A 26,789-nucleotide genomic window follows, 5' to 3' on the forward strand; every position below is an offset into this window, starting at 1 on the left:
TTATCCAACCTACTCACTCCGAGCGAGAACCTCAACATCTTCATTTCTGCGACCTCAAGTTCTGCTTCCTGTTCTTTCTTCAAGGCCACCATCTCTAATCCGTACATCAAGGCCGGCCTCACCACTGTTTTATAAACTTTGCCCTTCATCCAAGCAGAGACTCTTCTGTCACATAACACACCAGACACCTTCCGCCAGCTGTTCCAACTTGCTTGGACCCGTTTCTTCACTTCCTTACCATACTCATCATTGCTCTGGATTGTTGACCCTAAATATTTGAAGTCGTCCACCCGTGCTATCTCTTCTCCCTGAAGCCCCACTCTTCCCCCTCCACCCCTCTCATTCACGCACATATATTCTGTTTTACTTCGGCTAATCTTCATTCCTCTCCTTTCCAGTGCGTGTCTCCATCTTTCTAATTGTTCCTCTGCCTGCTCCCTGCTTTCACTGCATATCACAATATCATCTGCGAACATCATGGTCCAAGGGGATTACAGTCTACCCTCGTCTGTCAGCCTATCCATTACTCCTGCAAACAGGAAGGGTCTCAGAGCTGATCCCTGATGCAGTCCCACTTCCACCTTAAATTCTTCTGACACAACAACGGCACACCTCACCATTGTTCTGCTGCCATCATACATGCCCTGTACTGTTATAACATATTTCTCTGCCACACCAGACTTACGCATGCAGTACCACAGTTCCTCTCTTGGTACTCTGTCATAGGCTTTGTCAAAGACACAATGTAGCTCCTTCTGAGCTTCTCTATACTTTTCCACTAGCATCCTCAAGGCTAATAATGCATCTGTGGTACTCTTTCTAGGCATGGAACCATACTGTTGCTCGCAGTGCTTACTTCTGTCCTGTGTCTAGCCTCCACTACTCTTTCTCATAACTTCATTGTGTGGCTCATCAACTTTATTCCTCTATAATTCCCATAGCTCTGAACATTGCCTTTGTTCTTAAAAATGGGAACGAGTACACTTTTCCTCCATTCGTCAGACATCTTTTCGCCCGCAAGTATTCTGTCGAATAAGTTGGTCAAAAATTCCACAGCCATCTCTCCAAATTGCTGCCATACCTCCACCAGTATGTCATCAGGACCAACTGCCTTTCCATTTTCCATCCTTTGTAGTGCCTTTCTGACTTCCCCCTTACTAATCATTGCCACTTCTTGGTCCTTCACACTTGCCTCTTCTACTCTTCCTTCTCTCCCATTTTTTTCATTCATCAACTTCTCTAAATATTCTCTCCATCTATTAAGCACACTACTGGCACCAGTCAACACATTTCCATCTCTATCCTTAATCACTCTTACCTGCTGCACATCCTTCCCATCTCTCTCCCTCTGTCTGGCCAACCTGTAGAGATCCTTTTCTCCTTCTTTCGTGTCCAACCTTGTGTAAATGTCATCATATGCCTCTTGTTTAGCCTTTGCCCTATGTCGCATCTCAATGTATTCCTTTCGTGACTCCTCAGTCTTCTCTGTGTCTCACTTATTCTTCTCGAATCTCTTTCCTTGTCTGGCTTCTTGTATTTTGGGGTTCCACCACCAAGTCTTTTTTTCCCTTTCCTACCAGAAGATACACCAAGTACTCTCCTGCCAGTCCCTCTGATCACCTCGGCTGTTGTAGTCCAGTCTTCCGGGAGCTTCTGCTGTCCATCGAGAGCTTGTCTTATCTCTTTCCGAAAGGCCGCGCAACATTCTTCCCTTCTCAACTTCCACCACATTGTTCTCTGCTCTACCTTTGTCTTCTTAATCTTCCAACCCACCACCAGAGTCATCCTACATACCACCATCCTATGCTGTCGAGCTACACTCTCCCAGACTACTACTTTACAGTCAGTAACCTCCTTCAGATTACATCGTCTGCACAAAATATAATCGATCATGCTCTTGGCATCCTGCCCATGCTGGGCGTGGCTAGCCAACTAGTTGGCACACTCCTGCACCTTGTTTCGGCTGATTACGCCCGGTACTTATAGGACCCGGTGATGACTTGTCCTCTGCCAGATCGTTGAGGTTCATGCCCTGTTCCAGCACTCCCGTATCCCTGATCGACAACCCGTGTGTACCGACCTTCGCCTGTTCTCTGACCGACCCCGTAAGCCTGACTCCCTTGATACTCCTCCCTGCTTTGATCGTTCTCCCGTGTACCGACTCCTGCCTGCCCGCTGACCTGCTCTCTACGCCCGACGTCTCAACTACCGCTGCTGCTCCTTACTGCCTGCCCGATCCCCGGCCATTGAATAATAAACGTTTATCCCGAATTACCTCTGCGTCTCCCGTGTACTCCTGCATTTGGGTCCTACCTCCGTTCTGATGGGTCGTGAACGATCTGGCGAAAACAGGACCCAGCAGGAAACACCCGGCATCACCGGGACCGATGCAAGGTAGACCGACTGCCGGAGGACCAAGCCTGTCCGATCCGGGTAGGCTCCATGATGTCCTCCACTTCCGTGTCATACGCTCCGCCGGCGAGCTATGAATACGTCCCGGCCACGACCCGTCCAGCACCGCATATTCTTTTGGACTCTGATTTTTCGGACTATCAGGAGGACCTTGACTTATATGACCAGCTGCCGATTTAGATTACTTCGACGACGAGTCTCTTCGCCCGATCTTCAATCCCAGTCACTTCGCTTCACTTCCCCGCGTTTCCAGCACCCGACCGTCTTCGCCCGGTAGGTGCGAGTTCCCCAATCTATTTGTGGGAACCTGCTTGGCCATCTACCTACCCTTGTGCATCCCACTGTGCGGCAACTAAGACACCGTCTTGTCCTCCCACTCCTCGCCGGCAGTGGTGAAACCGGCAGACCTGCAGCTGGTGGCGAAGCTTCCAGCCCAGAGGAAGGGGGGCCATCAAATCACGAGGTGTTCTGCCACAAAATGAGGGCAGACATAGAGGGGCAGAGCGCCGAATTGGCACAGGTCCGGCAAGGATTAGAGAACCAGCCGAGCAACGCTGACTTCGGAACTGCGACGGACTCGTCACTGACTTTTGACCACGGCGCAGTGGCAACGGATCCACTACCAAGCCAAGCGCACATTGCAGTGGGAACGGATCCGCCACGTCGACACGCCCACTTTACAGTTTTGACGGACTCGTTAATGACTTATGCCCACACCGTGGTTTCATCTGACTCATTTCTGACTCATGCTCACGCGGCAGTTGGAACTGACCCACTCCCGAGACACGCCCACGTGGCAGTTTCAACTGACTCTCTGCCTACTCTTGTTCACGTCGCCATGGGAACGGATCCGCCACCACGCCATCCCACGTTGCTGTATCAACGAATGCACTGCAAGCTCACGTGACAGTGGGAACAGACCCGCCGCCTGACCATGCTCACATCGCGGTTTTGATAGACGCGCTGGTGACCAATTCTCATGTCACGGCATCCATTGACTCCTCCCCCAGCCGAGCCCACATCGCGCCTGGCAGCATATTCATCACCGCGTCACACTCACATCGCGGTGGCTACAGGCTTCTGGGCGGCCGTCGGAGGAGAACTTCATCGAGTTCCTTCCAGAATTTCTCTTTCAGCTCGAGGTCTCATCCTACCTGTAGGGCATAGCCACTAACCACATAATACATAACACCCTCAATGTCAAATTTTAGTCTCATCACTCGATCTGATACTCTTTTCACCTCCAAGACATTCTTAGCCAGCTCTTCCTTTAAAATAACCCCTACTCCATTTCTCTTCACATCTACTCCGTGGTAGAATAATTTAAACCCTGCTCCTAAACTTCTAGCTTTACTACCTTTCCACCTGCTCTCTTGGATGCACAGAATATCAACCTTTCTCCTAATCATCATGTCAACCAACTCCTGAGCTTTTCCTGTCATAGTCCCAACATTCAAAGTCCCTACACTCACTTGTAGGCTCTGTGCATTCCTCTTTGTCTTCTGGCAATGGATCCGGTTTCCTCCTCTTCTTTGTCTTCGACCCACAGTAGCTGAATTTCCACCGACACCCTGCAGGTTAGCAGTGTCGGGGGCGGGCGTTGTTAACCCGGGCCACGACCGATCCGGTATGGGATTCTTTAGATGAACGCTCATATTTTTTGGCACAGTTTTTACGCTGGATGCCCTTCCTGACGCAACCCTCTGCATTTATCCAAGCTTGGGACCGGCCTACAGATTGCACTGGTTTGTGCCCCCATAGGGCTGCATTTTACGGGACCAGATAACAAATAAAAATACAGTATTTTGTTACTAGCAAGCAAAAAAGATATCGCAATGAATTGGTTGAGGATTGCATAAAAGCCGTCCAAGATATCTTTAATTTTGAGGCAAAACCAAGCCATGATTGAGAGACATTGGGAAAACAGGATAAAGATGACCACAACATTAAAATATGTCACTGTATAATGTGAAATAAAGGGTATCGTTTTGTTCATCGGTTCAAACAATTTTTTTTAATTTTCATTTTTTTGTCCAAGTATGTTATACTTGAATGAAATGCATTACATTCTTTGAACTCACAAGTAATATATTTTGTATTATTATTGTTGAAGTAGTTAACATCCAAAGGTTTGAATATTAAGAAAATTTGAAACTTTACAGGAAGAGAATATACATATTATACATTATTTCTGGGAAGGCAGTCCTATGGGGCCACAAACCAGTGTAATCTGTAGGCTGGTCCCAAACCCGGATAAAGGCAGAGGGTTGCGTCAGGAAGGGCATCTGTCGTAAAACTGTGCCATACAAATATGAGCGTTCATCTAAAGAATGCCATACCGGATCGGTCGTGGCCCAAGTTAACAACGCCCGCCCCCGGCACCGTTAACCTGCAGGCCGTCAGTGGAAATTCAGCTACTGCGGGCCGAAGACAAAGAAGAGGAGGAAAGTGGATTCATTGGCAGAACAAGACAAGGAATGCACAAAGCCTACAACCGAGTGTAGGAACTTTGAATGTTGGGATTATGACGGGAAAAGGTCAGGAGTTAATTGTCATGATGATTTGGAGAAAGGTTGATATATTGCGCATCCAAGAGAGCAGGTGGAAAGGTAGCAAGGCTCGAAGTTTAGGAGCAGGGGTTAAATTATTTTATCATGGAGTAGATGGGAAGAGAAATGGAGCAGGGGTTATTTTAAAGAGCTAGCTAAGAATGTCTTGGAGGTGAAAAGAATATCAGATGGAGTGAGGAGGCTGAAATTTGAAATTGAGGGTCTTAAGTATAATGTGATTAGCAGTTATGCCCCACAGGTAGGATGTAACCTATAGTTGAAAGAGAAATTCTGGAAGTAGTTCTGAGCATCCCATACAGAGAGATGGTTGTGATTGGTGCAGATCGTAATGGATATATTGGTGAAGGAAACAAGGTCAACGAAGAAGTGATGGGTAGGTGTCAGGTTAATCCACTTGTGACATTTGTTAAACAATTAACACCTAAAGAATGAGGAGAGAAGGACACCAAGTTTGTTGCTCAAAGCTTTGAGGAGAATGAAGAAGTGCAACATACAATTCTCGACCATGCTGTAAAGCAGTCTTCCGCGAACCCTCTCTTTTTATTAGATTTAGGAGGTCCCTACCTCGGGCTACAATCTACAAGGGTGGGGGGAGCGCAAAACTTGTTTGTGTGACTACATGTATGCATATAAGTGGAAAATTACAATATGCATATGAAGTAAAACGTTCAGCAAACAGTTGCAACAGGTCTTCAATAATCTTATTCCAAGCAGTCCGGCTTTGATTGGCTTGCAGGGTGGAAACTATCTTTTGTTACTGTTAGACCAGCAAAGTAGGTCTTCGTCACGAGCCCAAGCATTCTGCATTACGCAACCTTAAATTCATTAATACTTATGTGCTGACCAAAGCAATCTTCATTGCAGGCAAAAGCATATTCTTCATTGCAACAAATATGTGATAAATCTTATAATAAATCTCACATTTCCCCACTTTTTTATCCTATTTTTGCAAATAAGAGACATCATCAAAAGGAACTTCCCTAAAGGCTTTATTCCTTTGAATCATTAACTTATCAGCGAATATGGAAGGTTCCAAAGGCCAACTGTCATTCTCATATGTGTGACGAGTTTGTTGAACTCTCCTAATTTGTAAGTATCCTTCTCTTGAGAGATTTGGGGGTTCCAGTTCATCAGAGTATCCATGCACATTTGCGTCATCGCCAGGATGTAGCCCAATAACCAAAGGGTACATGTCATTTATTTTAGAATTTGTCGGAGAGATAGCAGTTGAGATAAGCCAGTTGAGCAATGCACGATTGGAGGGGATGCAACAACACCCAGACAATGTTAAAATAGCCGTAAAAACGGCTCTTGAAACCAGAACGGCAAATGCCAATGATTTATATTTACCAAATGTTTTGTCCTACCACTCCGTTGTAAAGGAGGTGTTAACTCTGGAGTGCTCCTTCATCTTGTGGTTTGGGGTGCGAAGGCTGTCATTGGTCCTCAAGAGTGATCCATCCTCTGCTATATTGTTCGGAATAAAGGTACAGCAAAGTTTGCCAAAAATTGCACAAACACAACCCTTCTCAGCTAGGAGCATATCAGCCGCAATGCGGTTCTGGAAATTCCTGACTGATGTTGAGGCCAATTGTTCCTTAAAGTGCCACTGACGCATAAAACACAAAATTTTATGTTTTTAATCAAAAATAATAATCTAGAATGGACCCATCCATTTTTTCACAGCAAGTCAGAATGTTGCCATATATTGTTTTTTTCATCTCCTGCCAGGGAAAACCTTTCTAGGATTTTGTGTTGAGAAAGAACCAGGAAGTAACGTTTTTTGCAGTAGCAGGGTCGAGTGTTTATATTGGCTTATACCTGTTGTACCGGCAAAAAATTTCCTGTTTTTTCATCATGTTAGCCAAAATGCCATCTCGTTGTGTTGCTGGATTTTGCTCGAACACTCGGGAGGATGACTCTTCACACGTTTGCTCCGTCGTGAATAATGGATTGCACTGGTCCAAAGCTTTGTGGGTTCTAAATGACAGGTAGGTGTGTATAGAGCTCTTAAAAAAATAATCTTTGGGGTGGTCTGTTTGTCTCACAGTTTATAGCATGTTACGTGATAATTTTGAATAAATCCGCTGGGTCAAACCAGCAAAATATCATAAAGCACTTGTATTGGGTTTAAGACAATTTAATCACACACAATACAATACGACACAAAACAAAAACAAAATAAAGTTCAAAGACAGTTTAATTGCATGCAGCACAAACTAACTAGCCAAACGACGTATAGTCACCACTCCAACTTGAACAACTTGTCCGAAAGCAGCAATAATAAAAAGCTCTGTCCGCGTCTGATGAAGTAATTCTTCTGTCTGAACATAACAAAAGATCGGTGGTGTCCGTGTACTTGTCCGAAAAGCGGCAGAATGAATAGAAAGCTCCGTGTGCGTTGGACGACGTCATCCTTTTCTCAGAATGTAACAAAAGTTCCGTGTCATATTGCCACTAGCCGCTGTGAGCCCCGACGCGGAGGAAGTTCGGGCTGGGAGGCTGGCTGGCCCATGCTGTCGCACCGCTGGCAGGGACGAGAAAGGAGCACTCCCCTCCACCATCCACCGGTGTCTGGGCACCCCTGAAGCAGTTACTTCACCTAGCATGGCTCCTACTGAGTATGCTACAAACACAAGACTTGTAAAAGAGTTAGGAAATCGAACAATTATAGGCCTGTCATTTTGAATATTTCATCACGTTACTCATCCGTCAGTCAGAAAGTCTGTTGCTTGTTAGAAGTGATCAGATATCATCTAAATATGGCTCGAAACGATACTGTAATATCACCCTGGTCACTTCACTCAATTCTGAGATGTTTTCTTCTTCAAAATGAGCTACAGTCTCAGAAGGGGCGTCAAAAAAATCCTAAAATCTCTTGTTCATTTCCCTTTGTAGGTGGCACAGCATGTTTTCAATGGAGACTGTCCCTGTGTGACATCTGCAAATGATGTTGCAGGCAATATGGCCGCCACTGGGATGTCGAATGAGACTTCCCTAACTTTGCGCATTAATGACACGCTCTCCACTCATTTTTTTTTTTGTATAGACATTGAAGTGAATGAGATTATATGTAGATTGCATAACAACATCTATTTAAAAATGTATATTTGGTTGTCAGTGGCACTTTGATGGCAACAAAGCCAGTTTTAGTATAATTTCCCAGTTTCTCCACATTGTAGTAGACATAATTGATCCTATCTACATTTTTATTAGGTGTAATAAAAAAAAAAATATGGATTCAAAACACATTGCTACTTGGTCAGCCAGTTTATACTCGCCCAGTAGACCTCGGGGAACTCCATTAGTGTCTATGTAGGTTGAGTCTCCATCATTCCTGAGACCCCGTCTGTTCCTGGAATGAAAGAGCGGTGTATGAAACATTGATGCTTCCAATTGAATGTGGATGGAAGAAGGAAAACGGGTCAAATGAGTGACAGAAGTGCCCAAACACCAGATAAATTTTTAAGGGTATCAAACAATTTGTTACCACCACACCATCACCATAAGTCGCTGCGTGGCAGCAGTGGGCATGTTTGAGACACAGAGTTTTTACACTATGTATTTCCAAGTGTTCCTACTTTTTTTCTGTCCCTTTTAAATCAATGCAAAAGAATTTTGCCTTGGCAACTTCTGTGGAAAATATAGGTTTGTCTTTTGTAGATTTGGTTAGTGGATAAACATCATTCCATGAGGCACAACCGGTACCTAACACCTCTTTCGTCATTACTTCCATGAAGTAATCAAATGTGATATGTGCTGGAATTATCTTCAACAGGCGCCTCGGCCCCAAACATGACACACCACTGTAGTTTGCAGCTTCAGGAGCCACCTCCATTACCAAAAGCCAATTGTTACCTGTCTGGGAGATGATAAAGAATTTTCGTCAGCCGAGATTTTTGTTTGTAGTTTTATTGTGACCCCAGATGATCGATTATTTGGAGTATATCTAGACCCAGGAAAGTGGTCAGTGGGCACCACAACAGCTTTAGCAGGATCTGAAAATGCAGACGATATACAAACATTGATGAAACAATATGGGTATGTCCTGTGAGCATATGGGCTTAAAAGTAGGGGTGTACAAGGGTCACTACTACAACTCCATTTTGTAGCACTGATTGTTGTTTTGATTCCTGTGTATTCCGAAGACATTTGAATGAGGGGGCCGTAGAATTTGCACACACATCGGTGGTCCAACTAGTCCAGTCCTTCCCAACTTCTTCCAACGGTATTGCTTAGCTAAAAAATACCATACATAGCCATGGCCGTAACTTTGTGCGCTGGATGCGTGACATGCACAGGAACCTGCATCCATTTGAGTAATCTGGGACCATTGTAGAAAGAGAGTTGTGGTATCATTGTTGGGGAGACAGACCACAGTCCTTACCACAGAACTGTCTTTGTTAGTGATGCAGGAAGAATAGTTTTTATTTTCTGGCAATTTGACTGTCCCAATCACAGATTTGGGCTGTTTAGTGAATGGAGAACGTTGAGCTGAATCATCTGGAAAATAAAAATAAGAGTGTTTAACGTGCATAAAAGCCTTTTTCAAAGTGCCATTGTTTTGTATTTCTGTATAGTTTTTGTGAGTCACATTGGCCAAGGTCAGTTGTTTTGTATTTCAGTGTTACCCTGATTTCTTGTTAGAATAATATACATGGACAACCTCCAGAAGTACAACATATAGAGGGCCAAGAAGGTGGCTGTTATTACCCCAAGGTAACATGCCACAAATTGTCTCAACCATAAAGTACTTGCCATGTCTGCTGAGAAACCCTTAAATGGATTGGGTGTCTTTTAAAACTTCACAGGTCTTCGGATGTTTTTCGGTACTATAAACCTACTTCCGTCGTATCCCGGACTGATATCACCTTCTCCCTTGGGTAACTTAACTGAGATGACTTTCTTACAGTGTGTCAGGTGTATCCCAGTTTTCCTTTCAGCAATTTTTACAGCTGTCGGTGTTGTTAATAACACTTGATACAGGCTGTCCCACTTCGTAGAATGAGAGTGTTTCATTTTCACGCTCTGAACCAGAACCCTGTCTCCAGGAACAATGAGCCTTTCATTTGAGTAAAAGAAGAATTGCTCTCTGGGATTTTTAATTCCCTTTTGTCTTGCATTTTTCACATATAATCAGACAGATTAGGCTCATTGTCTAACTTCCTTTTTTGTGTAGTAAATAGAAGTTTGTATGGCCTCCCAAACAACGTTTCAAGTTGGGGGAGCTGCTGTACTTGTAATATTGATGTATAACTTGACTAAATGTATGCATTGTGTCCACGACCATTTTGTTTCTTCCATATAATTCCTTAATCTGTTTTTTATTGTAACATTCATTTGTTCCACCAATCCCGCAGACTGCGGATGGTATGTGCAATGTCGTTTTAAATCAATGTGGAACATCTGTGCTATTCTTTTCTATTTACAAAATTGAATCCATTGTCACTATAAATTGTTTCTGGAATGCCATATTGTCGCATTATGTCTTTACATAATGCTTTGGCTACTGAGAGTGCATCCAGTTTTCCAGTTGGGAATATTTCAACCCATTTCGAGAAGGCGTTACTAGTGACCAAACAATACTTTTTCCCTTTCGCTTTTACTCAATTCAATAAAGTCCATATGTATCCTTTGAAAGGGATACGTGGGTTGAGGAAACTGTCCACGTTTTGGGTGCAAATTCCCTTGTGGGTTATATTGTGCACAGGTTAGGAAAGCTATGCAGAATTATTTTGAAAATAGAGTGAAACTGTAGGTCGTATAAAGTTTTTGAATTGTGGCTACCACCCCCCCTGTTGAGACATGAGTTTTCCCATGACTCAATATTGCTGTCCATTTAAAGAGGTTTTCTGGTAGCACAGGTTTGCCTTCCTTGCTGACATGAACCCTATTATGCAACGTAGCACCTTTGTTTACCCACATTTTTTGTTCCCTTGGAGGGGTTTGCTGTTGCATGTCCTTCAAAATGTCATCCGATAAGTTGTCATCTTGTGTTATACAGTCAGAAAATCCCACAAACAATCTGGCAGCTGCCTCCTTACCTGCTTTATCTGCTTATGTAATCGGTGCCTGTAGTATGTGCCGCACATTTACAAATCGCAATTTGGAAAGGATAATGAACGGCATTTAACAAATCAGTTAGGAGTTCAGCATGCCGGCAGACCTGATCATTCCCCTATTTTCCCAATATTGTGCAAAACTGTGGCAGGTGGAAAAAGCATATTGACTATCCGTGAAAATGGTGACAGGCTTCCCAGCTATTAATCTGCACACTATTATTAATGCTACTATTTCAGTCGCCTGTGCTGAAAAACAGGAAGATGGTGGTTCCGCTTTCAGTACAGCATCTTGCGTAACCACTGCATAGCTTGTTTGAGTCTTCCCCAAATTATTCTTTTAAATGAACCGTCAATAAAAAGGACATTTCCTACCTTTAAAGGCTGATCTTTTAGATCTGGCCTACATTCGCTAATTCCTGCCAATCATGCTAATAAGTTTCATTTGGGAGAGGTATTAGCGTGGCTGGATTCAGCACCATTTATCACTCAAAAGTCAGATGGGGTTGTGACAGCAAGATGGTGTTGGAGGACGGTTTTTTTCCCTCTGCGTGTTCGTTTAATTTCGGGTAGTGAGAATGTTGGTTATCCAAATAATGGTTGGAGATGATGAACAGTTTCTTCGAAGAATTTACTTACATAATTTTCCAGGCACTTATAAGTTACAGACAATGGCTGTAGAGGGCAGATCATGAGTGCGAAGGTATTGAGAAAGCACACATCCTTTATCTTGTCAGAAGGGTGGACCTTGGGTGGTATCAAACCTGTTGCATGACATTGGGGCTTTCCACTTAGACAAAGGGTTTCTGTCTCAATCGGTTCTAGCTGGCAATGGATTATTATAAAGTGTCCAGTATACAGTTCATCAAGGTTAGTCTACGTTAAGAGATGCGCTAAAGGACACATCTGGGTACAGAGCAGAGCCCCACTGAGAACATAAGGAAATTATGGAGTCTTAAATAAATATGGGCATAAGACATTCTTCAATGGCCATACAGCAGTGGTCCACAATCTTTTTATCACTGAGGACCAGTCAATCCTTGACAATATTCACGGACTGGGGGCGCGGGCGGCGTTACATAGATTGTATTGAATATCGAATCATAATAAACATGACAATAATAATATAATGAAACATGTAAACAAAAAACGTGGAAACATAAAGAACACGAACCAGCAATTATTACATTTCTCTATCTTTGATCTCAATATACCTACACAACAGTTATTTTTTTAAAAATTATTAAACACTCCAAGATTGTTATTTTTCAACATCTGAAATAAATTTGTCTGTTTGAACCATCTCCGCTGCGTTCCGTCTCACTTCACACTGTTGACAACCACAGCTCTAACGCTCTCTCAGTGCTTGCTAGAGTAATGTCTTAACATGCCTTTAAGATAAGATACAGATACGCCATGAAAATTTATGGAAATTGCATGAAAATTTTAACTCACCATAACGCTAACACGTGAGCTTCTTTCTCTGCAACAAGATGGTCCCATCTGCAGGTAATGGGTGACAATGACACCCAAGTGTGTTACTTATGTCTAGTCTATTCTGTTGTTTCATTTTAGTTCCTGTCACTGCAGAAAACTTCACACAGATAGGATTTCGGAAATGGCACCAGGGTTTTCAGTGCTTTGGTGGTGATTCCGGGTATTCTACCATGACTTTAATCCAGGATATTGACAGAGTCGTTGACTAAAGCCAGCGTCATTTGCAATCTCCAGCAGTTGATCTTCTTGCACAGTCATGCTGAATTCACCTGGTGTGTTGATAAATGGGTCGCTGATCCATCCCTTGGCATTTCGTGGGTCCTTTTTGGTTGGGAAGTAGGGCTCAAACTCTTTTCATAGCAAAGGCAGGTGATTGTGCACCAGGTGGGAGAATGAAGGCTCAGTCTCACACAAAATTCCCGCTATTTGAAACATAAAATATGCCTCTGTTCATGTTACCGTCACCAAAAATCCAGTTTGACTTAAAATCCACTACTTTATCTTCCAACTTGAAGACCGATGTCATTTCCCCCTTAAGTGACAGATTAAATTAATTGAGAGGGCTGAATATGTCACCCAAGTAAGCCAGGTTTGCGACCCATTCCTCATCACTGAAACGTGGTGCCAGTGGGGACTTCTTTTCTGAGAGAAATCTTTGCAGCGGCCTTTGTAATTCAAATACCCTTGCAAGCAATTTCCCTCTGGTTAACCATCTTATTTCCGTGTACAAGAAAAGCCATGTGTGCTCCGTGTACACTTTCTCACAAAGAGCCTAAAAAAGGTGTGAGTTTTGATGTGGTTAATCACTTTCTTTTTCTTGGAAGTTGTTAGGTTCTTCTTCTGCCTCTTCATCAGGGCTTTTCCCCTTCAAAAAGAACATTTCCAAATACATTTGTTTTCTACTCATTTTATTAGGTTGTGGGTGAAAATTTTGGCACTCAAGTGACCGAGATGTACCCAAGAGAATCCGGTCATTTTTCAAAATGAAAGATTGTTCAGATTCGGATAATGAATACAAAGGAACTAATTGATTATTTCTTCAGCGGTTCAGTACCAGTTTATGCAAGGACCGGTACACATCAGATCAGGTACACATGGTGCTTGTTATATGACGCCAGCTTTTACAGCCTGTAAATCATTTTTGTGGGGGGTCTTTCAGACACATCGGGTGTATAGAAATAGCTGGCAGAGTTGTGCCCCGACAGGACATTTAGCTGTCCCTATAAATTTCACGGCGTCTCGTCACTTCAATGTTCCCTTCTGCAGTAGGGACCAATGCTAATCCCAATTTCAGAAACCCATCTCTCCCCAACAAATTAACAGGACAATCTGGTGCCAAAAGTACTGACAATTTACATGTGTCTCCCAGTGGGTTTCTCACCCACACGAGGTGTGCCACAGACACCATAGAGAGTTCGCACAGGTAGTCCAGACTAACACTTTCTTATCAGACATAACCAAGCCAGGAATATGCTCCCTACAAACAGTTCTGCAAGTGCCAGTATCGCTATGGGTCACAGATGTTCCACGGATGTTACACAACACAACACAACACACACTGCAGCTCGCTTTTGGAGTCATTGTTTTTGAACTGCAAGGTATTTACATTCTGCCTCAAGCTAGCATGAATGCAGCACTGCAAACACTCTCCCCGCAGCTAAATGAGATTGAGAAAAAAACACCCCGATTCACCGCTCATTATTTGAAGAGATATTATAATAGCTAAATTTAATTACGAACTTCCAAAATATAAGCAGCACGTAAAATGTACGACGAGGGCAAATCACACTCTAGACTGCTACACTTGCATTAAAAACGCATGTCGTGTAATTCTCCGCACACCAATTGGCTCTTCTGATCAATGCTTGCTCTACTTCATACCTACACACAGGCAAGCACATAAGTGTGCAAAGCCTTTGGTAAAATCGATTAAAAAGTGGACCATTGAGGAAAAATTAGAACTTCAAAGCTGCTTTGACTGCACAGACCGCAGTGTCCTCGAAAATTCAGCGTGCAGCCTACATAAATTCACGGATATTGTTACCATGTATGTAAATTTCTGTAAGGAGGTGTGTGTACCAATAAAAACTTTTCGCACGTTCACTGACAACAAGCCATGATTTATGTTAAGGGCTTCAAGTTTTGAGGCCGGCGTCACAAAGTTGAATATTTGAATATTTTTTGTTGCTTTGAACTGACCTCTGAAGACTATTTTATTTTTATTGTACTTTCATTATTTGCTTAAATATGACCTTATAAATTTAATCAATGGATAAGTTGTTGTCTATTTGCTAATCAGACGAGGAAGTGTTATGCAGCATGGTGGATGTCCTTGATCTTTGTACGCAGAAAACCAGCTGGTTACATCCTCTAAGCCTAGGCGTTGCCGTGGAGACAGACGACACCAGATAAGGAGCATAAAGTTACTATCCCAGCCTAGGACCAGACTTGGGGGCGGCAGCCACTTTTACCATGGACCCATACATATAAAAACCTTGTGTTACTGGGCAGCTTTTGTCTTCTTCTTGGGACATCCTGTCAGAAGACACACGTCTCATGTGCAGCAGATACCTAGATAAGACCCAGACGTCTGTATTGCACATTCCTTTGTAATAAATCCATTTGCTGTTCACTTTGTCTAATCATTGGTCATCTCTTCCTCGATCCGTGAACATGCGTAGGGTCCAAATTCGCAAATCCCTACACCTCTCCTATCTCTCCTCTTGGAACCCTGGATAGCAGAAATGACGAGAAGGAGAGAGCCAATTATTATTTCTTCGCTGGAAAGCATATTGAATGAATACTAAGGTAAACCTTGATAACAATGGTGAATGCTAATACAGAGATGAATACTAAGGTAAACATTTATAACAATGGTGAATGCGGTGGTGCCTGACCACCAGCCATCTTTCTCTCATATCACGGCAGTGCCTGCACACGTCTTGGCAGCAACTGCGCACCAACCGCCTCTCACCCATTCCTCTCTGGCCCTTGACTTGACAAGTCACGTCTCACACATGCCTCTGCGGCGCCTACTGACTCCCAACCACCTGTCGCTCATCTCTTGGTGACACCTGACCTCCAGCCGCCTCTCACTCATGTCTCTGTGGAGCCTGAATCTGATGCCCAGCCGGCTCTTGCTCCTATTGTGGCAGCGCCCAACTTCCTGCCGCCTCTTGCTCCTGTCGCGGTGACGACTTCGCCCTTACCGGCTCACGCCCAAGCCTCGGCAGCCCTCGACACTGGGCCTCCTCACGCCCAAGACTTGGTGGCCCTCGACACCGAGCCACCTATCGCTCATTTCACGCCGGCGACTGACCCCCAAATGCCTCTCACTCATGTCTCGCCGCGACCGAAACCCCAGCCACCTCTCGCTCATGCTATGGTGGTGCCTAAACCCCAGCAGGTGTCTGGGCACCACCTGAACCTCAGCCACCTCTCACTCACGTCTCAGCGACGACCACAACCCAGCCGTCTCTCGCCCACGGCTCGACGGCGCCTGAACCACAGCGGTGTTTCGCTCATGTGTTGGCGGTGACCGCACCCCAGCTGCCTCGCGCCCAAGCCTTGGCGGCACCTGATCCACAGCCACCTCACGCTCATATCTCGGTTGCTCTTGACCTCTAGCCGCCTGTCACTCATGTCTCGGCGGGGCCTGAACCTGATGCCCAGCCGCCTCTTGCTCCTGTCAGAGTAGCGCCTGATCTCCAGCAGCCGCTTGCTCCTGTTGCGGTGAAGATCGTGACCTCACTGCCTCTCGCCCAAGACTTGGCACCCCTCGACCCAGAGCCGCCTCTCATGCAAGCCTTGGCGGCCCTTGACACCGAGCCGCTTCTCGCTGATGTCACGGCGGCGACTGACCCCCAGCCACCTTTCGCTCATGTCACAGCAGTCCCTAAACCCCAACCACCTCTTGCTCATGTCGCGGCGAAGCCTGAACCCCAGCTGCCTTTCGCCACGACTATGTGGCCCTGGACCCCCAGCCACCTCCTGACCATGTCTCGGCAGTGCCTACTGATCCCCAGCCACCTGTCGATCATCTCTCGGTGACACCTGACCTCCAGCCCTCTCTCACTCATGTCTCGGTGGTGCCTGAATCTGATGCCCAGACAGATCCACAGCCACCTCTCGCTCATGTCTGGGTGCCACCATAACCTCAGCCGCCTCTCACTCATGTCTCAGCGATGACCACACCCAGGTGCCTCTCGCCCATCCCTCTCTGGCCCGAGACAGCTCTCACCAAGCCTTGGCGGCGTCTAATCCACAGCCATCTCTCGCTGATATCTGGGCGGCATCTGCTGACCACCATCTGCCTCTTCTTCCTGTTGCGGCAGCGTCTGACCTCCAGCCGCATATTGCTCCTGTCACAGCAGCACCTGAGCTCCAGCCACCTCTTGCTCCTGTCGCAGCTCTTGACCACGCTGTCATAATCCAGCGGCACGGGGGCGAACCCAAATGCAGGTGTTCCTGGCAACGACATAATATTCAATGTTACTTTTTTCCAGGTAAAGCCAGAGGCACAAAAACGCTAGGCTCGGTAGGATCCAAAAAGGCAAACTAAGTAACATGACAAGACGTGGTCAAACTAAAGGGCACAGAATCACTGTGACTAAGTCAGGATTGCTCTCACTTATGTACAATAGCAGAGTGTCCCTGAATGCAGTGAAGCATGCGCAATGAACTGGTAAATGCCAGTGACAAATTCAAAACCTAAATGCCTAGTCAATTAGCGACCCGAATGCGGAACAGGTCTGACAGCTGTCAGAGGTGGCACAACCTAGAGCAGTGGCCTGGCCACGCCCCTCATGGCAGTGGCTGAGCCTTGCTCATGACAGAGCCCCTGGATCCCAGACGCAACAGAACAAAAAACAAACACAAAAATGACCAGGGGAGGGTTGAAGGGAGCTTGGGGGAGGGCACTAACCCCCCCCACCCACTCCGTCTGGTGGCTGTCCAGGGCACCCAAAGTGAGACGTCCGACCGAGCAGGTCAGGAGGTCAGCCAGGACGCCAATCACCAGGGTCCCCACAGGTAGACTCAGGTAGACCGAGAAGGAACCCAAAGGCCTAGCAGGAATCAGACGGGAGCAGGTGGCGGCTCTGAACCAAGACCTCCAGGGACGTGGTCGCGAGCCAGTGGCTGCCGTGGCTCAGTCAATGCTGAGATGTGGTCGTGAGTTGGGTGTCGATAGGTCGGCGCTGAGGTGAGGTCATGAGGTGGTTGTGGATCAGTTGCCGCCGAGGCATGGTCATGAGGCGGCCGGTAATCGGTCACCGTCAAACAGGAAAGGAAGGCAGCTGAGGATCTGTCGCCATCGAGGTGTCGTCATCGGACGGCCGGGGATCGTTCGCTGCTGAGGTGTGGTTGTGACGCGGCCATGGATCATTGCTGCCGAGGCGTGGTAATCAGGCAGCCAAGGATTGGTCGTCATCGAGACGTGGTCTTCAGGCAGTCAGGAATTGGTTACCACCAAAACAGGAGCTGAAGGCGGCCGGGAATTGGTCGCCATTGAAACGTGGTCATCAGGCGACCAAGGCTCGGTCGCCATCGAGGCATGATCTTCAGGCGGTTGGGAATCGGTTGCCGCCAAAACAGGAGATTAAGGCGGCCGGGAATTGGTCGCCATTGAAACGTGGTCATCAGGTGGCCAAGGCTCGGTCGCCATCGAGGCGTGAGCTTCAGGTGGTTGGGAATCGGTTGCCGCCAAAACAGGAGCTTAAGGCATCCGAGAATTGCTCGCCATTGAAGCATGGTCATCGAATGGCCGAGGATCAGTCGCCGACGAAGTGTGAACGTGGTCATCGGGAGACCAAGGATCAGAGGAGTTCCAGGCAACAACATTATTTTCAAAGTAACTTAATTCCAGGAAAAGGTCAAAACCAAAAGGCAGTCCAAAACAAGGCAGAGGCACAAAAATGCTAGGTTAGGCAGGATCCAAAAAGCATGAAACGAGGTCCGATGACTGTGGGACAAAATCAATAACGTGACAAAATGTGGTCAAACTAAAGAGTACAGAATCGCTGTGACTAAGGATTGCCCTAACTTACGTAGTGTCCCAGAATGCAGTGAAGCATCCACAAGGAACTGGCAAATTCCAGTGAAAAATTCCAAACCTAAATGCCTCGTCAATTAGAGTGCCGAATGGAAAACAGCTGTGACAGGTGTCAAAAGTGGCACCGCCAGGAGCAGTGGCCTGGCCACACCCCTCACGACAGTGGCCAGGCCTTGCTCATGACACACGACTTGGCGATGCTTGACCAGCAACGTCAGCAGCCACTGCTTCTTGACCAGTGCCATCTCTTCACCATGTCTCTGCGGCACTTGACCAGCAGCCGTCACATACCAAACACACCCAAACCGCCTCTTGTCCACGCCTATGCGGCCCTCGACCTCGGTGCTGCTTAACCAGCGTCAGCAGCAGCCGCCTCCCAACAACGCTGTGGCAGCGCTCATCCAGCGTCAGTAACAGCTGCCTCCCAACCGCGCCTCGGTGGTGCTTGACCAGCAGCTAGTCAGTGCCATACCCTGGCAAAGCACCATATCCCCGCACTATTTGAGAAACACTGCCTGAGAGGGCCGTGATGACTGTGAAACCATAAAAATCTTTCATCTCATCGTATTGACACATGAAATTTATGAATTAATTTTGGAATCAGAAATCAAAGGTAATGGCTCTTTCATCTATTTTTTTTATTTTTGGTAACAGGAAAAGGCTTGCAATATCTCGAGATTATAATTTCTGAATTTACAAGTTTTGGTACAGAATAAGGAATCATGGAAGTTGACATACATGATTTGCCTTTGACAGCCACATAAAATCTTGGGGCGGGGTGGATCTAGCACCTGGGGTTGAGTTTGTTGTCTCGTGGAAACCCACTCATAAGTGCTTCTAGGCCAGGGAAACCAAGATCCAATTTTGTACTCATCATAGGGATTTTTGAGTCGTACTTTGTCTGGTCCCTCACCAAGGACCTGTTTGCCATGGGTGACCCTACCAGGGGAATGAACCCCCAGATAACTTAGCTCCTAGGATCATCGGGACACCACAAACCCCTCCACCACGATCAGGTGACGGCTTGAGAAGGGGCATACAGACGGTATTAATTATTATTAATGTGTCCTAAACATTTTAAAATGAGACAAAGCAGATTAGAAAAAGAGGTAAATACAAAGATAGAACTGCAATAAAATGGAATTTTCATGGATCTTTGTCTTTCTGTCACTGAGAATCATCTGTGAAAGAGCTAGATGCCTTTTGTATTGATACGTAATAAAACGACTACAGACTTCAGTGTGAGTTTTTCAGATTATCGCCATTCCCATTCCTTGTTCAGTGTTCCTCTCCCATTTTAAGATGTCTGTCCATATGCTCAAATAGCAGAAATTGTCAACACCATCATCATTGTTAGCGTAATTTGCCAGCTGTGGAAAAACATTTAATATTCCAAATCATCTGCTTTATCTCTGTAGATATCCATTCAAGATTGTAAGACCTTTTCCTCCAGTCAGATTACAGCAGTAAATCCACTTGGTTGATCATTCTTCGACAATGCTCAGTGTTGAAACACCAGTAAATCAAAAACAACTACCAACATGGAACACAGCTCATTTTTCAACTCAAATAGTCAAATGATAGCAAATGATGAAGCATTGTAGTTATTACCGCCTTTAGAAATGTACGTCCATCCATCCATCCATCCATCCAGTTTTTGTCATTGGCATTTGCCAGTTACTTGGGTTTGTTGTTCCCTGAGTTTGTGAGTGTGCTTTGAGTTAATGAGTTGCAATGTGTTGCCGTTTGCGGAAACTCCTGCAATAAAACCTACTGAACATAATGCCATGGTCCCGGAGTCCTGCAATTGGGTCCTCCCCCGCACCGATGGGTCGTGACAACGTTACACACTGCAAGCAAATGCAAATGTCTACATCAAAATATTTGTCGAACAAAGGAAACAAGTGATTTCAACACATTACAATGTAATGATTTTTGAAGAGACAATCATGTATAATTTTTATCTCAGTATCAATTTTATTATTTTCTTCAAGATCATTCTGACGTGCTATTTTAAGTTATTTAGCCACCATTTATCCTCACTTCTCAAACAAATGCAGTCACTGTCTAAAGTTCAAACATTGTAGGGTAAGCGCTAATGCTCATTTTATAGTCCGTTTATTACAATTCCATGCACAGTTTGAGCTTCAGCATCATATTTACAACCCTCCAGTGCTAACTCCAGTGAATTTAAAAATAGAACATCCTCTTCTCTTTCTTGCTTCCTGTGATTTTTTTCAAAATCAGAAATGAGAAAGAAAAGAATGCAAAATGCAATCCAGAATGCAAAAAGATGGACAGGCTCCAAATGCTGGACTAGATCCTGACATATTTGTACATGGGTGATGAGGTAGTGAATATAGTTACTATTTAATTTTTAATGGACATGTACTGTATGTTCCAAGCAACAACAATAGTAAGATGGCCACCATGCACATGCAGCAGCTCCTCACTACGTGCACAATGGTGTTTCTGTGTTTGTTTGTCTCTGTCATGCCCTTACACTCCATTGCACACCGACTCTAAAGTGTTTCTGCTCGATATTCACAGAATGTTATTTTGAACTGCCATTTATTAGGTTTTGGTGACATAGAGACTTTCCTTGAATGGAAACATTATTTTATCAACAGTGTGACATATTTCAAGAAGGTACACAGACATCAAACTCTTGGTTTTTCGGGTATTTACCTTAGTTTTCATGTTAGCCTTTGCATTGCCAGGCACACTGAGGTTGTCTTGAAAGAACATTCTTGCATCGATTGTGTGACTTTCTATCAGAATCACAGTCATCTTCATTTGTCAAGAATGTTAAATAAAGGTGATGTTTCTTTCCCACTTCAGGTTGAGAGAGACTGGAGTTCCGAGGAACTTGAAGGTGTCTGCGATTGACACGGGGCAGTTGGACAGCGTGAGGGGTAGATGTGGTGAAGGATGCTTCCTAAAGTCCACGATCATCTCTTAAGCATGTGCAGTGGTCTGGAAATTTTTTTTCTTTGGTGTGATAGTCAATGTGCTTCGTGTATTTAGGAATTTCACAGTTGAGGTTTCCTTTTTTAAAGTCCCCAAGAATAATAATCTCTTGCGTCTAGACATGTCCAAACCATCGGACTCTGCTCTCTCGAACCTTGTCTCCAAAACATCCAACTTTGGCTGTTCCTCTCATGACCTCGTTTTGAATCCTATCCAACCTGCTCACTCCTCCAACCCCAACATCTTCCATTTTTGCCACCTCCAGTTATTCTTCCTGTTGTTTCTTCAGTGCCACCGTCTTTAATCCGTCCTTTGAAAATTCAGTGCATAGCCTAGATGAATTCAGGGATATTGTGACTGCGTATGTCAGTTTCTGTGAGATGTGTGTACTAACAAAAACTTTTCGCACGTTCAATATCAACAAGCCATGGTTTTCAGCCAGACTAAAGAGATGGCATATCGTAGTGAGGACAGGGCCCTGTACAATTGCACTAGAAACCACCTGACTAAAGAAACTAACATTGCAAAGAGGGACTACGGAAAAACATCTTGGCACTAATGACTCTAAATCAGTTTGGCACGGATTTCAATCGCTCACTAATCACAAGCAACGCCCCCCAGTAGAAGACAAGAGCAGATTAGCTGACAACTTAAATAGCTTTTACTGCAGATTCAAAATAGACACTTCCACACCACGCACCCTGCTGAGGTGGAGTACACCCTCAACTGGTCATGACTCTGACTTTAATGGGCATGGAAAGTGTTCAAATCGCCTTTTACTTATGTAATATATTTTTTAAGATGAGTTGAAATCTGAAATCTGATATGATGGAAACAAATGTGGATATAGAATATCATCAAAAATTTATTGCACATTGATGAATTCCCTGGAACAACCCAAGCACACAGTGGAAATTCCCAAGAGTCGCACCGAGAAAAACAAGCAGCCGCAATACAAGATCAATTTTACAATTAATTTTCTGATAATTTGAAGGATGAATGTGATTCTGAAGGGTCCCATGAAGCTGGTGAAGAATCCGAAGTATATAAAGTCGTTAAAGGTTATTAATTTGAGCCAGTTAGACGGAACACAAGTACAAATGCAAATGAAGCAGCTGGCTGTGAAGGTGCTTGTAGGAATAATTGTGATCATAATTATCATACATCTGCTTCCAATAAAGAAATGCTTTGCTCTGCTCTAGATAACGTGGCAGCCTCCTAGCAGGAAATAAAAACAAAAACATCTAATCATCAGAACTGTTAGAACTGCTGCCTGTTAAAGAAATGATGACCACACATGTATTCAGCAATCTTCCACACATGCACACGCACTTGAACAAACACTGTTTTGCTTGCCGTCTCCTTTTTGTAACGTGCATGTAAATAAGGGGCGTCTTAAAACTAAATAAATAGAGGTGCTGACGAGAGGATAATCAGAGAGCGGAGTGGCGAATTGTACGAGACAGTTCCTCTCCTCTCTCCTCGCGAGGTTTGAACTGGTGTCTTTGCTTTTTTGTCCTGTTTAATGAATGTCTGATTGGTGAACCTGACAGTGCTGATCAAGCACTGGCGGCAGTTAGACCTTGAGAGGAAAACATACTTTGTGTTGAAAACGCTGACTGTGAGTATTTGTAAAGTTGTTTTTTTATTATTATTATTATTATTTTGCCATAAATTGATAAAAAGAAATGGCTAAGCTATCCTGAATGAATATATGAAGTTTTCGGTCTTGTTTTAAAATTATGCAAACGCCCTGTATCTTTTCAGAACATTTTGACACAAAGTAGCTGGAGTCTAAATTAGTATATTTTCACAAATAAGGACTTTATGGAAGTAAATATCCATCCATCCATTTTCTTAGGCAGTTATCCTCTCAAAAGTCACGGGAGTGCCGGAGCCGGTGGAAGTAGGCTGCAGAGGGTTTATAGTCTCCTCAACATCCAGGCTACTCAGAGAGATGGGAGTCCTCGCAAAGGCCCATCGGCAGCCAGTCAGACATCTCTCCAAGGCGGTGAAAAAGGCCAGCCAGTGGCTGTGGATAAAAAGAAAAGACCCCAATTGGGCCTTCAAGAGAATTGATTGCACCTAAGGCATCAACCTGGAATGCTGGGATTCACTGCTGAACCGTCTCGAGAGTGTCATGGCTCTATCAGCAAAACATTTGATGACGGAAGGAAGCCCTATTGATTACCCGAGGGTGCCATCACTTAATTGAACATCCCACAGAGCCTCATCAACGCAAAATATGCATGAATAAAGGAATATTAACACCTACTCCTACATAATACATCATGACAGTTTCTGCAGTTAAATGCCTGCAATTAGTACAAAAGGCAGCATGACATTTTATAAAGATTAGAAATTAACCCCATTCTGGCCAACTCGCGTTGGGTCCCCGTCTACTTGTAATGCAATTTTAAGGTCCTGTTTCGTTCGGGGGAAATATTACTCAGGTTAACACTTCCTTCAGAATCAGAATCAGGTTTAATGGCCAAGTGTGTAAAAACACGTTAGGGATTTTCAGGTGCTACCCTGGTACAACATTCAGAACACAGACAAGAAACAACATAACAACAACAACAAAGAACAAGAGACATTTCTGTTAATAGAAACTATTCCTCATAAGACGTCCAAGATGTAAAATCTATATAAATAAGTGTGTTAATGTCCAACATTGTGTTAAGGTTGTACAGAGGGCCTTTACCCGTTGGCGGCTCTCGTTGTAGACCAGTGCAATGTCAATTGTATAAAGGGAGCAGTTTAAAGTGACGAATAGTGCAGTTTACAAGATGGAAAAAATAAATATAATATATATACAGTGAACAATATAAGTATTTGAACACCCTGCCATATTGCAAGTTCTCCCACTTATAAATCATGGAGGGCTCTGAAATATTTATCGTTGGTGCATGTCCAATGTGAGAGAAATAACCTAAAAAGAAAAATCCAGAAATCACAATATATGATTTTTTTTAAAGGATTTGTGTGATACATGTGCAAATAAGTATTTGAATAACTGTCTATCAGCCAGAATTCTGACCCTCAAAGATCTGTTAGTCCGCTTTTAAAACCCCACCTTCACTCCATGTATTATCCTGAATCAGATGCTTCTATGTGAAGTCGTTAGCTGCATTAAAAACACCTGTCAACCCCATACAATCAGTAAGACTCAAACACCAGAGACCAGAGACAAAATTGTACAACTCCACACGGCTGGAAAGAGCTACGGAGAAATAGCCAAGCAGGTTGGTGGAAAAAAAGGTCCACTGTTGGAGCAATCATTAGAAAATGGAAGAAGCTAAACGTAATGGTCAATCTCAATCGGAGCGGAGGCCCATGCAAGATATCACCTCATGGGGTCTCAATGATCCTTAGAAAGGTAAGGAATAAGCCCAGGACTACATGAGAGGACTTGGGCAATGACCTGAAAAGAGCTGGGACAACTGTTTCCAAGGTGACTGTTGGTAATACACTAAAACGTCATAAGTTTGAAATCATGCATGGCACGGAAGGTTCCCCTGCTTAAACCAGCACATGTCAAAGCCCGTCTTAAGTTTGCCAATGACCATTTGGATGATACAGAGGAGTCATGGGAGAAAGTTTTGTGGTCAGATAAGACATGACATGAGGTGATGGTGTTCTTGGGTTGGAACGCATCATGCGTCTTACTCCAAACACCGTTTGTGGAATTATCACCAAAAAGTTTCATTTTGGTCTCATCCAAACCTTTCCTGTACGTGAGCTCCGAGAAACGTGTGCATGTGTAAAAGTGTGAGTGGAGGTTCGCTACCTCATTTGAACAAGAAATTGAGTGACGACTGTTTGAGGATGCAGAGGTAAGAATTCTCCGCCACTTGTGGTAGAAGCTTGAGAATTACCTCAAACAGAACGTAATTGTCACCCAGTTCAGGGGGAAGTCAGTATAGTCACCCGAGGTGAACCACTGACTCCAACAGGGGAAAAACAAAGAGCAAAATAGTTGATAAATAGCAAAATAGTTGAAACAGAACATCTGGAAAAAATAATTACTGTGTAAGGACTAGAAGTTTGTAGAAAGCCAATGTCCTACTAAAATAAAACATCTAAATTTGTGGATAACACAATATGACCTTGCTGGCCAGCTCAACATACACACAAAAAATATTTATAGTTAACCTGCAGGATAAAATAAGAGTAACACACACACAAAACAAAACAAAAAACTGGACTCAAGATTATGTGAAAACGGCCATAAAAGGTATCACATCTCATAAAGTTGATGAAACATAATTCATCCAGGGAACGGAAGACTTGAGAAAATCTTACCAGTTAATGGTGTGGAAGTACAACAAATGGATAGCAGCAAAGTACTTTCTCACAGCAGCAGGGAGTTCAAGGGTTAATATCATGCACTTCTGTTAGATTTGGTCAAAAAGCTAATTTTTGTGCCATTGGAAGAGCAAAACAAACCAACAATGAACCATTTCAAGAATATAGAATTGGAATGACTGCATGTTTTAAAGCAAACAGTGGCATTCCTGAAGATCACACTCCAGGGAGTGTGTAACAAGGGCAATTAAAAAAATGGTCTTCATGCGAATTCAAATATTCCAACAAAACATTCGATTGAAAAACATTGGGTTGAAAAACCGACTGGCGGCCTGTAACAATACATTAACCAAGCACTACACGCAGAAAGAGTGCTCCAAAATAAAAAAAAGAAAGTTGACACCTTTCTGACAGAGGAAGGAGAAATTTATGGAGCTTTATGCGAAACATTTAATAATTGTGGCCGCAGATGAGGAAGAGGCAGGGGAAGAGTAATGGGGTGGGGATGCAAATTTGATCAAAAAGAAATTGTTTGTGTTGTGGAGAAAAAGGTCACATTTCACGTGACTGCCCAAAATACAAAACACCCACCACCGCATAACGCGAGCAGGTATCTCCCCATCAAAAATGTCACAACTAATGCTCCCAAAATGCAACTTTTTAATTTGACCCACACGTTTGTTGGGAAGAGATGGCTTGCCGAAACTAGGACTGGGCTTAATTCCCCCTCTGACAGGTAATATAAAAGTAAAAAGAAAAAAAAGGAATTACTGGGAGGACAGTTAAGTATCTTACAAAATAAGAATCCAGCACTCTATTATTACACCTTAGATATTCCAAAACAAACCTCCCACAAGAATAGGAGATTTCTTGCTGCAAACAGCTCGAGACATGACTGAACAACCGCAAAATCACATGGGA

The 26,789-nt window shown here is 44.2% G+C and overlaps 1 protein-coding gene across 16 annotated transcripts in view; it reads right to left on the minus strand.

Annotated features, from left to right (window-relative positions):
* Positions 1 to 26,789, minus strand: part of LOC133500603 (uncharacterized) — a 48,599-nt gene that overhangs the window by 11,929 nt on the left and 9,881 nt on the right. The window contains exons 1-4 of one of the 16 annotated variants that reach the window (XR_009794981.1): positions 20,202 to 20,345; positions 16,779 to 17,005; positions 8,841 to 9,485; positions 6,964 to 8,337 (exon numbers count right to left, since the gene is read on the minus strand). The gene's annotated coding sequence lies outside the window, so the exon portion shown is untranslated. The other 15 variants (XR_009794969.1, XR_009794967.1, XR_009794968.1 and 12 more) reach the window with 15 other exon arrangements.

This window comes from Syngnathoides biaculeatus, chromosome 5 (assembly GCF_019802595.1).
Source record: "Syngnathoides biaculeatus isolate LvHL_M chromosome 5, ASM1980259v1, whole genome shotgun sequence".
NCBI classification, from domain to species: Eukaryota; Metazoa; Chordata; class Actinopteri; order Syngnathiformes; family Syngnathidae; genus Syngnathoides; species Syngnathoides biaculeatus.